Source organism: Prionailurus viverrinus, chromosome B4 (assembly GCF_022837055.1).
Source record: "Prionailurus viverrinus isolate Anna chromosome B4, UM_Priviv_1.0, whole genome shotgun sequence".
NCBI lineage: Eukaryota > Metazoa > Chordata > Mammalia > Carnivora > Felidae > Prionailurus > Prionailurus viverrinus.
Window position 1 is genome coordinate 124,679,908 of NC_062567.1, and position 12,542 is coordinate 124,692,449.

Here is a 12,542-nt window from a genome sequence, read left to right on the forward strand (position 1 = left end):
TTATGTTACACCTGAAGGTTGCCCAGTTTCCCTGCTTTAAGTCATAAATAGGGGTGTGTGGGATTTTGTACAAATTTTCTTCCCCTTGTCTCTTTGCCCTTCTTCTCTCCTGCATGCCAAGCATTGTGCTAAGCTCCGGGAATACTGAGGCGGGACAGTTTTTCTCTAAAGCCAAGTTCATGAGCACTGACATTAGAACTACAAACAAGCGGCCTGGTAGCTTCCACACCAGCAGAGCAGCAGAGACCCAGGAATTCCTCCTTTCATTCAGGAAACATTTACTGAATGTTTCATCTCAAACATAGTAATACAAAATAAGACCTAGGTCTTAACCTTGAACAGCTTGTAGTCTAGTGGAGACTGGTGGGTTTTGAAAATATAATCCCAGGTAAAGGGCAAAGGAATGCACAATGTTTTGGATGAGAGGTGGGAGTGGTCTCAACTCAATATAATGTTTCCTTTACCTTCTCATAAAAAGAAAACACATTCCAAATGAGGAAACTAAGCACTTAACATTGACAGGTCATACTGGTTTTGCTCTCTTGGTAACAACAAATAGAAGTCTAAATCAGGAAAGTTATCCTATCACAAGTGTATGAGACACAGTATTCCGTAAAATGCCACTTCAAACCTGGGACCTAGAGAATGATGATGTGTCTTATAAAAGGCTGAATAATTTCACTCTGGTTTTCCATGCCTATTCTTTTTTTTTTTTTTTAAGTTTATTTATTTATTTTTGAGGGAGGGAGGGGTTGAGAGAGAGGGAGAGACAGAATCCCAAGCAGCTCCTCACTGACAGTGTGATGCCCAATGCAGGGCTCAAATTCACAAACCAGGAGATCATGACCTGAGCCAAAATTGAGATTAGGACACTTAACCGACTGAGCCACCCAGGCACCCCTTGAACAGTTTTATTAATTTCAGAGATGTAAAATTCATGTAAAAAGTCATGATTACATATAATACATGATCACATATAACCTAAAACTATAATAGTTACAGAAGAAAGTATACAAGAAAATCTTTGTAACTTTGATAAGACACCAAAATCAAGAACCACTAAAAAATTGACAAATTGAACTTCATCAAAATTAAAGCTTTTTGTCTTGAAAAGATGCTATTAACAAAATAAAAAGTCACACCAGAAATGGGTATAAAATATTTGCAAAACAAATATCTGACAAGCGACTCTTATCTGGAATATATAAAAAGAGTCCTTTAAACACAATAATAAGAAGGCAAGCAACCCAAATTTTGTAGGTGGGCAAAACATTTGAATAGCCACTTTACCAAAGAACATATGTGGATGGCAATTAGGCACACAAAAGGATGACCAACAGAATTAGTTATTAGGGAAATGCAAATCAAAACACAATAAGGTAAAATGGGCAAAGTTTAAAAGTCTATAACAACTGTTGGTGAAGATACAGAATTGGAATTCTCACACTTTGCTAGCAAAATGCTACAGCCATATCAGAAAACAACTTAGCAATTCTGTAGACCGTATGATTCAGTAATCACATACGTAGGTATTTACCCAAGAGAAAATAAAAGCAGATGCACAAAGACTTGTACACAAATGCTCGTAGAAACTTTGATAGTATAATAGTCCCAAACTGTAGACAGCCAAAATGTCTATTAACTGGTGAACGAATAAACAAATTGGAGTATATCTCCATAGTGGAACACTACTTGGCAATAAAAAGGGGCACGCTATTGATATGTGGATGAATTTCATCCTTTATACACAAAACACTACCTATTCTGTGTTTCCGTTTATATAAAATTCTAGAAAAGGAAAAACTATTGTAATAGAAAACACGTAAGTGATTGTCAGGATTTGGGGATGAGTGGGAAGGATGAGACTGCCTATAAAGAGGCATGAGGAAACTTTTAGGGGCGATGGAAATTATCTTGATTGTGGTAGTGGTTACACAACTGTGTCCACTCATAACAATTTGTCAAACCGCACACTTAAAATTGGTGAGTTTTACTGTATGTAAAAATACCTCAAAAAGTCAACTTTTAAAAAGTGATGTCATGGGGCACCTGGGGGACTCAGTTGGTTAAGCGTCCAACATCGTCTCAGGTCATGAAATCATGGCTCATGGGCTCAAGCTCCGTGGAGGGCTCTGTGCTGACAGCTCAGAGCCTGGAGCCCACTTCGGATTCTGTGTGTCTCTCTCTGCCCCTCCCCCACTTGCACTGTGCCTCTCTCTCTCTCTCTCAAAAATAAATAAACATACATACATACATGCATACATACATAAAGTAAGTAAGTAAGTCCTGGTCACCAAAAATTGAAGGATCCTAACCCTATTCCCTAGACTAGATTAGGTCCACTGTGTGCTCTCTCATCATTCTTGTCTTGATTGTAATTACCTGTTTCATTTTCTGTCTTGCCAAGTAGATTTTAAGTTTTGGGAACAAGATCCATATCTATCTGATTTAATGCTATATGAGATAATACAATACCTGACATATACTAGGTGCTCAGTAAATATTTGATTAATAAATGAAAGTCAAACTGGCATAATCCTAAACTATGCTTATTAACTTGCATATCGCCTTCCTTGGGACGATGCCCAAGGCAATGAATGCCCAAAGGTTGCCTAAAGAGATGATTTAGGGTGACTTGTCACTTTAAGGAGATAGCAAGGACCCAGTAAAGCAATAAAAACAATGAGAGAATTATTGACCTATCAGATCAATAGAAATGAAGAGTGTAGCTGTTCTTTCAGGACCCAAGTGTTCAAAAGACTGTGGAACAAAAGTGTAGGTTTGCAACCACAAAGTGAACCCTAGAGATAAGTGTATATAAGACAAACAAGATGGGGCCTCTGGGTGGCTCAGTCGATTAAGCGTCTGACCGGCTCAGGTTGTGATCTTGCGGTTTATGGGTTCAGGTCCCACATGGAGCTCTATGCTAACAGCTCAGAGCCTGCTTTGGATTCTGTGTCTCCCTCTCTTTCTACTCCTCCCACGCTCATGCTCTTTCTCTCATTCTCTCTAAATAAATAAATAAATAAATAAATAAGCATTAAAATTTTAAAAAGAAGAGACAAGATAACAACCATTCACATTTCTGCTGGATGGAAAAGGCAGAGGCAGAAAGCAAATTAACTTTAAACATTATCTTCTATCACTAAAGATATGGACAAGAATGGGTAAATTGGGGCCTGGATTGGGCTGCTCAGAATATCTCTTTTTTCACTTAACTCTAATTAAAGTATAAAGCCCTGCTACTGACCTCTCATGTTAGGGAGAGTCTGGAAATATGACTTTTTATGTGGATACACCTGTTCTTTGGCATTTTTTGAGATTCTCCCTATATGCCTGAAACAATTATAATTTATTGTATCGGATTCTGACTCATTTCCTTATTTAATATTTGCAGAAAGGCATGGGAAAGCTAGAATTTATTCGAAAAACATTTGTTGAGTACCTACTATATGCGAGGTATTGCTCTAGGCACTGGGGATACAGCAGTGAATTAAACAGGGGAAAAAATGCCTCTCTCTAAAGAGCTAACCAACAAGTAACTAATTAAAACATGTAACATTCTAGATGGCAATAAATACCGTGACAAAAGTATGGTAGGGAAGAAAGTGCTTGCAGATAGGGGCTGCAATTTAAAATAACATAGAGTGAGAAATCATCATTGAAAAGGTCAAATTTGAACCAAAGGAGGTGAGAGAATGATCCATATGCACATCTAGAAGAAGAGAGTTTCAGTCAGAGGTAAGGGAAAATGCAAAGACCCTGAGGCAAGAGAATGTCTGGCAAGTTTGAGGAATTGCAAGAATGCCAATGACACTAGAATTGTACCTCCTACGTGGCAGCCATTAGCCACATGTGGTTATTAAGCCCCTAAAATGTACCTAGTCCAAATTCTGTAATTATTTTAGGGCAAGAGAGTAAAATAGAGTCACTGTGTTAATGGCTCCAGTTTTGTACTCCTCCTTGAGACCACGCCCTTTGCAAGGTGACTTTACAGCTCATCTCAGTACCAAGTAGAATCCTTTGTTTCTGCCCCTTGATTCTGATTGGCCATACTAGACATTTACTAGAACTCAGCCTAAATCATTGCCCTTCAGGCTCAAGAACTAAATAAATACTCCTTGTCTTAAGATACTGAGCCTTGGGATAGTAAACTTGGTGGCCACTCTGAAGGAGGCTGGCTTCCTTTTCTTGGATGCCACTGATTTTCTGCCACGATCTTGGGAAACTGTTACACGGGTATGAAAGATTCAGCTCTAGTATTTGGAACATTATTTCTCTTGGGTTAATGTTCAAGCACAGGCATACCTCATTTTATCGCACTTTGCTGATACCATGTTTTTTTACAAATTGAAGGTTTGTGGCAACCCTGTATCAGTCAATCAATTGGTGCCATTTTTCTGACAGTATTTGCTCACTTTGTGTCTCTGTCACACTTTGGTAATACTCCCAATATTGCAAAAGTTTTCATTATTGTTATATTTGTTATGGTGCTCTGTGATCAGTGATCTTTGATGCTCCTATTGTAGTTGTTTTGGGGGCCAAAACCTCACCCATATAAGATGGTAAACTTAATTGATAAATATTATATGTTCTGACTGCTCCACCAACCAGCTCTTCCCCCACCTCTCCCCCTCTCCTTGGGCCTCCTATTCCGAAACATAACAATATTGAAGTTAGGCCAATAAATCATCCTACAAAGGCCTCTAAGTTTTCAAGTGAAAAGAAGAATTGCACGTCTCTGCCTTTAAGTCAAAAACTAGGATTGATTAAGCTTCGTGGAGAAGGGATGCCGAAAGCTGAGACAGGCCAAAAGCTAGGGCTCTTGAACCACTTAGCCAAGTTGTGAATGCAAAGGAAAAGATTTTGAAGGAAATTAAAAAACGCTATTCCAGTGAACATACAAATGGTAAGAAAGTGGATATGGAGAAAGTTTTCACTGATATGGAGAAAGTACGAGTGGTCTGGACTGAAGATCAAACCAGCCACAACATTCCCTTAAGCTAAAGCCTAACCCAGAGCAGGGCCCTAAGTCTCCAATTCTGTGAAGGCTGAGAGAGATGAGGAAGCTCTGGAAGAAAATTTTGAAGTTATCAGAGGTTGGTTCACGAAGTTTAACGAAATAAGCTGTCTCTATAACATAAAGGTACAAGGTGAGGAGGCAAGTGCTGATGTAGAAGCTACAGCAAGTTCTCCGGAAGATCTAGCCAAGATCATTAATGAAGGTGATGCCAGTAAACAACAGATTTCAATGTAGACAAAACAGCCTTATGTTGGAAGGAAGAAGATGCCATTTAAGACTTTCATAGCCAGAGAGGAGAAGTCAAAGCCTGCTTTCAAAGCCTCAAAGGACAGGCTGATTCTCTTGTCAGGAGATAATGCAGCTGGTGACTTTAAGTTGAAGCCAATGCTCATTTGCCATTCCAAAAATCCCGGGGCCCTGAAGAATTGTTCCAGATCTACTCTGCTTGGGCTCAATAAGTGGAGAAACAAAGCCCGATGACAGCACATCTGTTTACAGCATGGTTTACTGAATATGTTGAGCCGCTATTGAAAACTGCTCAGAAGAAAATATTCCTTTCAAAATATTCCTGCTCATTGACAATGCACCTGGTCACCCAAGCGCTCCAATGGAGATGGGCAACCAGGTTAATTTTATTTTCATGCCTGTTTAATGCAACTTCCCTTCTTCAGCCCATGGGCCAAGTTTTGATTTCAACTTTCAATTCTTATTATTTAGGAAATACACTCTGTAAGGTGATAGCTACTATAAACAATCATTCCTCTGATGGACCAGGGAAAAGTCCATTGAGAACCTTCTGGAAAGGATTCACCATTCTAGATGCCATTAAGAGAACATTCATGATTAACTAGAAGAGGTCAAAACATCAATATGAACAGGAGTTTGAAGAAGTTGATTCCAGCTCTCATGGAGGACTGTGAGGTTCAAGACATCAGGGAGGGGAGTAACCCCAGATGTGGTGGAAATAGCAAGAGAGCCAGGATTAGAAGTGGAGCCTGGACATGTGACTTCATTGCTGCCATCTCATGATAAAACTTGAATGGAGGAGGAGTTGTTTCTTATGGATTAGCAAAGAAAGTGGTTTACTGAGATGAATCTACTCCTGATGAAGATGCCATGTAGATTGCTGACATGACAACAAAGGATTTAGAATATTCCATCAAATGAGTTGACAAAGCAGCAGCAGGGTTTGAGAGGACTCATTCCAATCTTTTTTTTTATTAAAACAATTTTTTTAATGTTTTTTAAATTTATTTTTGAGAGAGACAGAGCGTGAGTGGGGGAGAGGCAGAGAGAGAAGGAGATACAGAATCCCAAGCAGGCTCCAGACTCTGAGCTATCAGTGCAGAGCCCGACATGGGGCTCAGACTTGTGAATCACGAGATCCAGATCGTGACCTGAACTGAAGTCGGCCGCTTAACCAACTGAGCCACCCAGCTGCCCCACGACTGATTCCAATCTTGAAAGAAGTTCTACAATCCTATCAAACAGCATCACATGCTACAGAGAAACCTGTTCATGAAAAGAAGAGTCAGTCAACGTGGCAAATCTCACGGTTGTCTTATTTTAAGAAATTGCCACAGCCACCCCAGCCTTCAGCGACCATTGCCCCGACCAGTCAGCAGCCATCAACATTGAGGCGAGACCCTCTACCAGCAAAAAGACTGTAACTCGCTAAAAGTTCAGATGACGGTTAGCATTTTTTAGCAATAACATATTTTTTAACTAAGGTATGTACATTGGTTTTTTTAGACACAATGCTGTTTATTGCAAACTTACTAGCCTGCAGTGTAAACATAACGTTTATAAGCACTGGGAAAAATTCACCTGCCTTGCTTTATTGTGATGTTCGTTTTGTTGCGGTGGTCTGGAACTGAACCCGCAGGATCTTGGAGGTACTCTATAACGTGCAGAATGGCTTATTTTCCAAAGGTAGCAGATGCAGGAATGGAGCTGACATAATCCTATGTGTTCTGTTAACTCTCGAGACCTCAGAAGCAGAACACATGTGGCACTGAACGAATTCAATTTCTCAGATCTGAAAGAATTCTACTAGTTCAGTGCAGGAACATCTAGGCTGTGCCTGATGAAGGAACCCTGACTCTGCCCAGGCTTTGGTGGAAGACCCTTCTAGGTGAGCCTGAGCAGAAGAAGAAACTGGGGGGAATGATCTGTGGAGTTTAACCTAAGAAATTTTGATGTTACCTTCAAATTTTAACCTATAAGCGTAAGGCTAAGGTTATTTAAACTTTGGGTTTTAATTTATCCCTAGCAACTTGATAACGGGAGATGTCTTTTTAAATTTGCAGTATTCTCTTACTGATGATTTATTTGATTATATAACCTCCAGCAAGCTATATTGGAATGGTCTCCATTAGAGAAAGGAAAAGATTCAGGAATGAGTTAACCCTAGCACACCAGGCTCTGGGGTTCATTTAACTAATGTATTGTTCTGATCTATTTTAGAAATTTTTTTTTTTTTAAGTTTATCTGTTTATTTTGAGAGACAGAGAGAGGGCAGGGGAGGGGCAGAGATTGAAGGAGAGAGAATCCCAAGCAGGCCCCGCACTGTCAACGCAGACTCCTACACAGGGCTCGAACACATGAACCATGAGACATGACCTGAGCCAAAATCAAGAGTCAGATGCCCAACCCACTGAGCCACCAAGGTACCCCTATTTTATGGATTTTTAAGGGGCAAAAAAACTAGACTGTGATTCTAGGGTGATACCCAAAAGAGTCATAGTTGCCATTGAAGGAGGGTGGAAACTGGGGAGGAATAGATAAGAACATTACTAATGACCTCCAAAAATTCCAACAGTAATGATAAAATAAAATTTTAAAGTACCTGGAAATTTAGCTCTAAAGAAGTTCCGTACGTTTTTTGTTTGTTTGTTTTTTGGCTTAGGGGGGGTTTGTTTTGTTTTGTTTTAGAGAGAGAGAGTGTGAGAGCAGGGGAGAAGGAAAGAGGGAGAGGGAGACAGAGAGAGAGAGAGAATCTTTAGCAAGGGCTCAATCTCAGGACCCTGGGATCATGACCTGAGCTGAAACAAAGAGTTGGATGCTCAACTGACTGAGCCACCCAGGCTTAATTCCACCATGTGGTTTTTTAATATGGGTTTTACCAAATCTTCAAGGAATAATTTCCACCATTTACCAATGGTTCCAGAGCCTAGAAATAGATGGACAGCTCCTCAACTTATTAAGAGTTTGATGGGGCACGTGGGTGCCTCAGTCGGTTAATCATCTGACTTCAGCTTAGGTCATGATCTCACAGTTTGTGGTCGAGCCCCGTGTCAGCCTCTGTGTGGACAGCTCAGAACCTGGAGCCTGCTTCAGATTCTGTGTCTCCCTCTCTCTCTCTGCCCCTTCCCCCCTCATTCTCTCTCTCTCTCTCTCTCTCTCAAAAATAAATAAACATTCAAAAAATTTTTTTAAGAGTTTGAAATAATCCTAGAAAATCCTAAAAAATCCCAGAAAAGGAGAACATAAGAAGATAAAACTATGAGCCAATATCACTTGGGACTGTAGAAAAAATTTTTGTAGTGAAATATTAACAAATTGAATCCAGCAGTATACTAAAAGAATTATGACCCCATAAGGTTTAATCCTAGGAATGCAAGACAGCTCAACCATAGCAAATCTATCGTCATAATTCATGGCAACAATAAAGAAGAAAATATACATGATTATCTTTGTAGATACATTTGATGAAATTTAATAGGCATTAAATACTGATAATATTCTTAGCAAATTAAGAATAGAAGAAAATGTCCTTAATTTGATAAAGAATATCTCCTATACAGTGGAACATTAGAAGCCTTCCCATAAAAAATACAAGGATGTTAACTATTACTACTATGATTAGCATTGGACTGGGTCTCTCAGGAGGTGAAATTTAATAAGAAAAATAAATGGTGGGGTGGGTGGGTGCCCGGATGGCTCAGTCAGTTAAGCATCTGACTTCAACTCAGGTCATGATGTCATGGATCATGAGTTCGAGCCCTGCACCGGGCTTCTCACCGACAGTGCAGAGCCTGCTTGGGATTCTCTCTCTATCCCTGCCCTCACCTCCCAATAAATAAAATAAACTTAAAAGAAAAAAGAAAAGGAAAATAAGTGAATTACATTAAAAAGAGGAAACAAAACTATCATTGTTAGTAGACAATATGATTATAGTTTAAGAAATCCTAGAGAATCATTTTTTTTTAAATTAACCATTAGAATTATCTTAAGTGGGATGTTATTTCACAAGTGAACACATTTATCAACACTCATTGAATTATATATTTAATATATGTACATTTAACTGTATGTAGATTTTGTCTCAACCGAAAACCAGTAGAAATGATAAGAGGTCAGTGAACTGACTGGATTAAAGATGATCATTCAGGGGCGCCTGGGTGGTTCAGACAGTTAAGTGTAGGACTCTTGATTTCCATTCAGGTCGTGATCTCGTAGTTCGTGGGTTCCAGCCCTGCCAGGTTCCATGCACTGGTGACGTGAAGCCTGCTTGAGATTGTCTGTCCCTTCTTCTCTCTCTGACCCTCCCTGTCCACCACTCACACATGCTCTCTCTCTCTTTCTCTCAAAATAGATTAACATGCAATAAATCAATAGCTTTGAAAACCAGAAAAGAAAGTTCTATTCACAATAGCAACCAGACCTATCAAATGTCTTGAGATAAATGTAATAAGAAACACATAAGATCTGCACTAAGGGGCTGCCTGGGTGGCTCAGTTGGTTAAGTCACCAGCTCCTGATTTTGGCTCAGGTCATGATCTCCAGGTTTATGGGATCAAGCCCTTCCTCAGGCTCTGCACTGACAGCACAGAGCCTGCTTGGGATTCTCTGTCTCCCTCTGTCTCTGCCCCTCCACCTGGTCTCTCTCTCACACACAAAATAAATAAATAAACATTAAAAAATACATAGAAAAAGAGATCTACACTAAGAAATCTGTGGAACTTTATTAAAGGACAACAAAAGAAGACCTGAATGAATGGAATTGTACTATGTTCATACAGGAGTCAATGTTTCAGAAAGTCAGTTCTCTCCAAAATTATTCATATATTTAACACAATCCCAATTAGAATCCCAAATTTTATTTCTGTGTCTCCTTACAGGTGTCAAAATTGCATGTTACCTTCTCTGTTCTTCTTTCCAGATTTAGGCCTCCTGTTCAACAATTGTTCCTCCAAACGAATTGGGCGGTCAGCCATCTATTCACCAAGCCTTGTGCTTGTCCCCTTTCTCTAATTCACACCAAGCTGCCAGACGTAGACAAGGAAAAGGCTTTGCGAAACTTGGGGCAGGAGAAGGTAGCCTTAAAGAAGAGAAAAAAGATAAAAGCCATAAGGAAAGGATGAATGTATTTGACTACAGCAAAATATTACATTGTTGCATAACCAAAGAGTGCATAGACAAGGTTAACATGCAAATAATATTTGAGAAGGACAGAAAAGCTGGGAATAAATTGTACCTAAACATTTGCATTTCTTTAAATCTTGCTGTAAGTTATCTTTTTTTAAATGTTTATTATTTTTTTTTTTTAATTTTTTTTTCAACATTTATTTATTTTTGGGACAGAGAGAGACAGAGCATGAACGGGGGAGGGGCAGAGAGAGAGGGAGACACAGAATCGGAAACAGGCTCCAGGCTCTGAGCCATCAGCCCAGAGCCCGACGAGGGGCTCGAACCCACGGACCGCGAGATCGTGACCTGGCTGAAGTCGGACGCTCAACCGACTGCGCCACCCAGGCGCCCCTTAAATGTTTATTTTTTGAGACACACACACACACACACACACACACACACACAGAGTGCAAGCGGAGGAGGGGCAGAGAGCGAGGGAGACACAGAATCCGGAGCAGGCTCCAGACTCTGAGATGTCAGCACAGAGCCCAACGCAGGGCTCTAACCCACGAACCATGAGATCATGACCTGAGCCGAATGTGGAGGCTTAATGGACTAAATCACCCAGTCACTCCTCTTGCTATAAATTATCTTTAAAATAGAATGGAATGGTGTGGGTAAAGGATACATGAAAGTTTTACCCTTTTGGATGACAATTTGACCTTCAGTTAACTTTCTGTTTTCTGGCCCTCTGAAACATGATAAAGAGAGAATGTCAGCTATGTCATTAAGCAACCTTAACTTATATTAAAGCAATCACCTGATTGGTAGATTGCATCTGGACTGGCACAACTATAAATACCGGATGGGGGAGTATAGCTCTGGGCTTCGGAATGTGAAGCCCCTTCCACTGGCCCCTGGTGAGAGGTCCCTGGAAGCTATACCTGTGGGGTCGTTACAAGAAATACTGGTTCCTGAGGGGTGTGTGACTTCTAAGTCAGGACAGCTGGCCACATGGGTCTGATGTGAGTCTTCTTTCCTTGCATCTGAGCTGTTACTTGGCTCCAGGGGGTTTGGGAGGAGCACCTGTGTGGATTGCTGCACAGATTATCGCAAGGACTCCTGGGGAGGTAGAATGCCTAATTCTGGTCTGCTCCAAGCGCTGTTCCTGATCTATATCCTTCCAAGAAAATCTGATGTCAAATGTGGCCGCCCATAGTCTTAATGAGTCTCAGTGTTTAGTTGTATCTAAGAATACCCCTCGAGGATGTTGCACATGAGAACACAGATAGCTTATACCTGAGCTATGTAGAACAGGACCAACGGAATAGAATCGGATTCCGTGATCAGTTTGATCATGGTTATCTGCACCTGTTTCTATCATGAGGTCATAACATGTGTTCCTCTGTGTCTGCAGCTGATGCAGACTGCAGGTGTGGGGACAGACAGGTATGTAATACCTCTGTGCCACCAGCCTAGGAAAACAGAATCTATAATGTGATATCAAACATTTCGGAAGAAGAGCCGATCTAAGTCTTCATCTCACGTGTTTCAAGCAGGTGGCAAGGGCCCGCCTGAATTTTAGGGGTGGAAGTCTACCTTGGCCTTAGAGATACCTTTGAATCTGCTGAGCCTGATCTTCAGTGAATCTCCATTTCCCCTTTTACAGGCAGATCCGAGTAGGACAACCAAACATAGTTTCAATTGTCCTTGGAGGTTTAGTGTTTAGTCCCTTGATCTAGACATAACTATAACATACCTAGACTTGATCTAGATGGGAGACATCTTTAAAGTTGGAGAGAACATTTGTCTGGGTCAAAACTGACCAGAGAGATGGGGAGTCAGAACCTCCTCTTTTGATCTCCTTTGTAACAAGAACGCAGCCCCTCCCCACTTCACATTGTGAAACAAAACAACGTTTTTCTCACTGAAGAAGCTACCTATTTCAAATGCACTCGCACCTTCAAAAAGCCTAAGGAAGACTAAGCATTCTTCATGACCACGTCCATACCTCATAACAGTATTCGGACCCTATTAAGGATGAGTAGAGAACCAGGATTTGACTTTTTCTGATGACATTTCAGTAAGAAAAGAAAAAAAAAAAAGTCTTGTAGGTATTTATTCCTCAGAGACAGAATTTATAAGGAGCCAGAAAACCTGGTCCAAG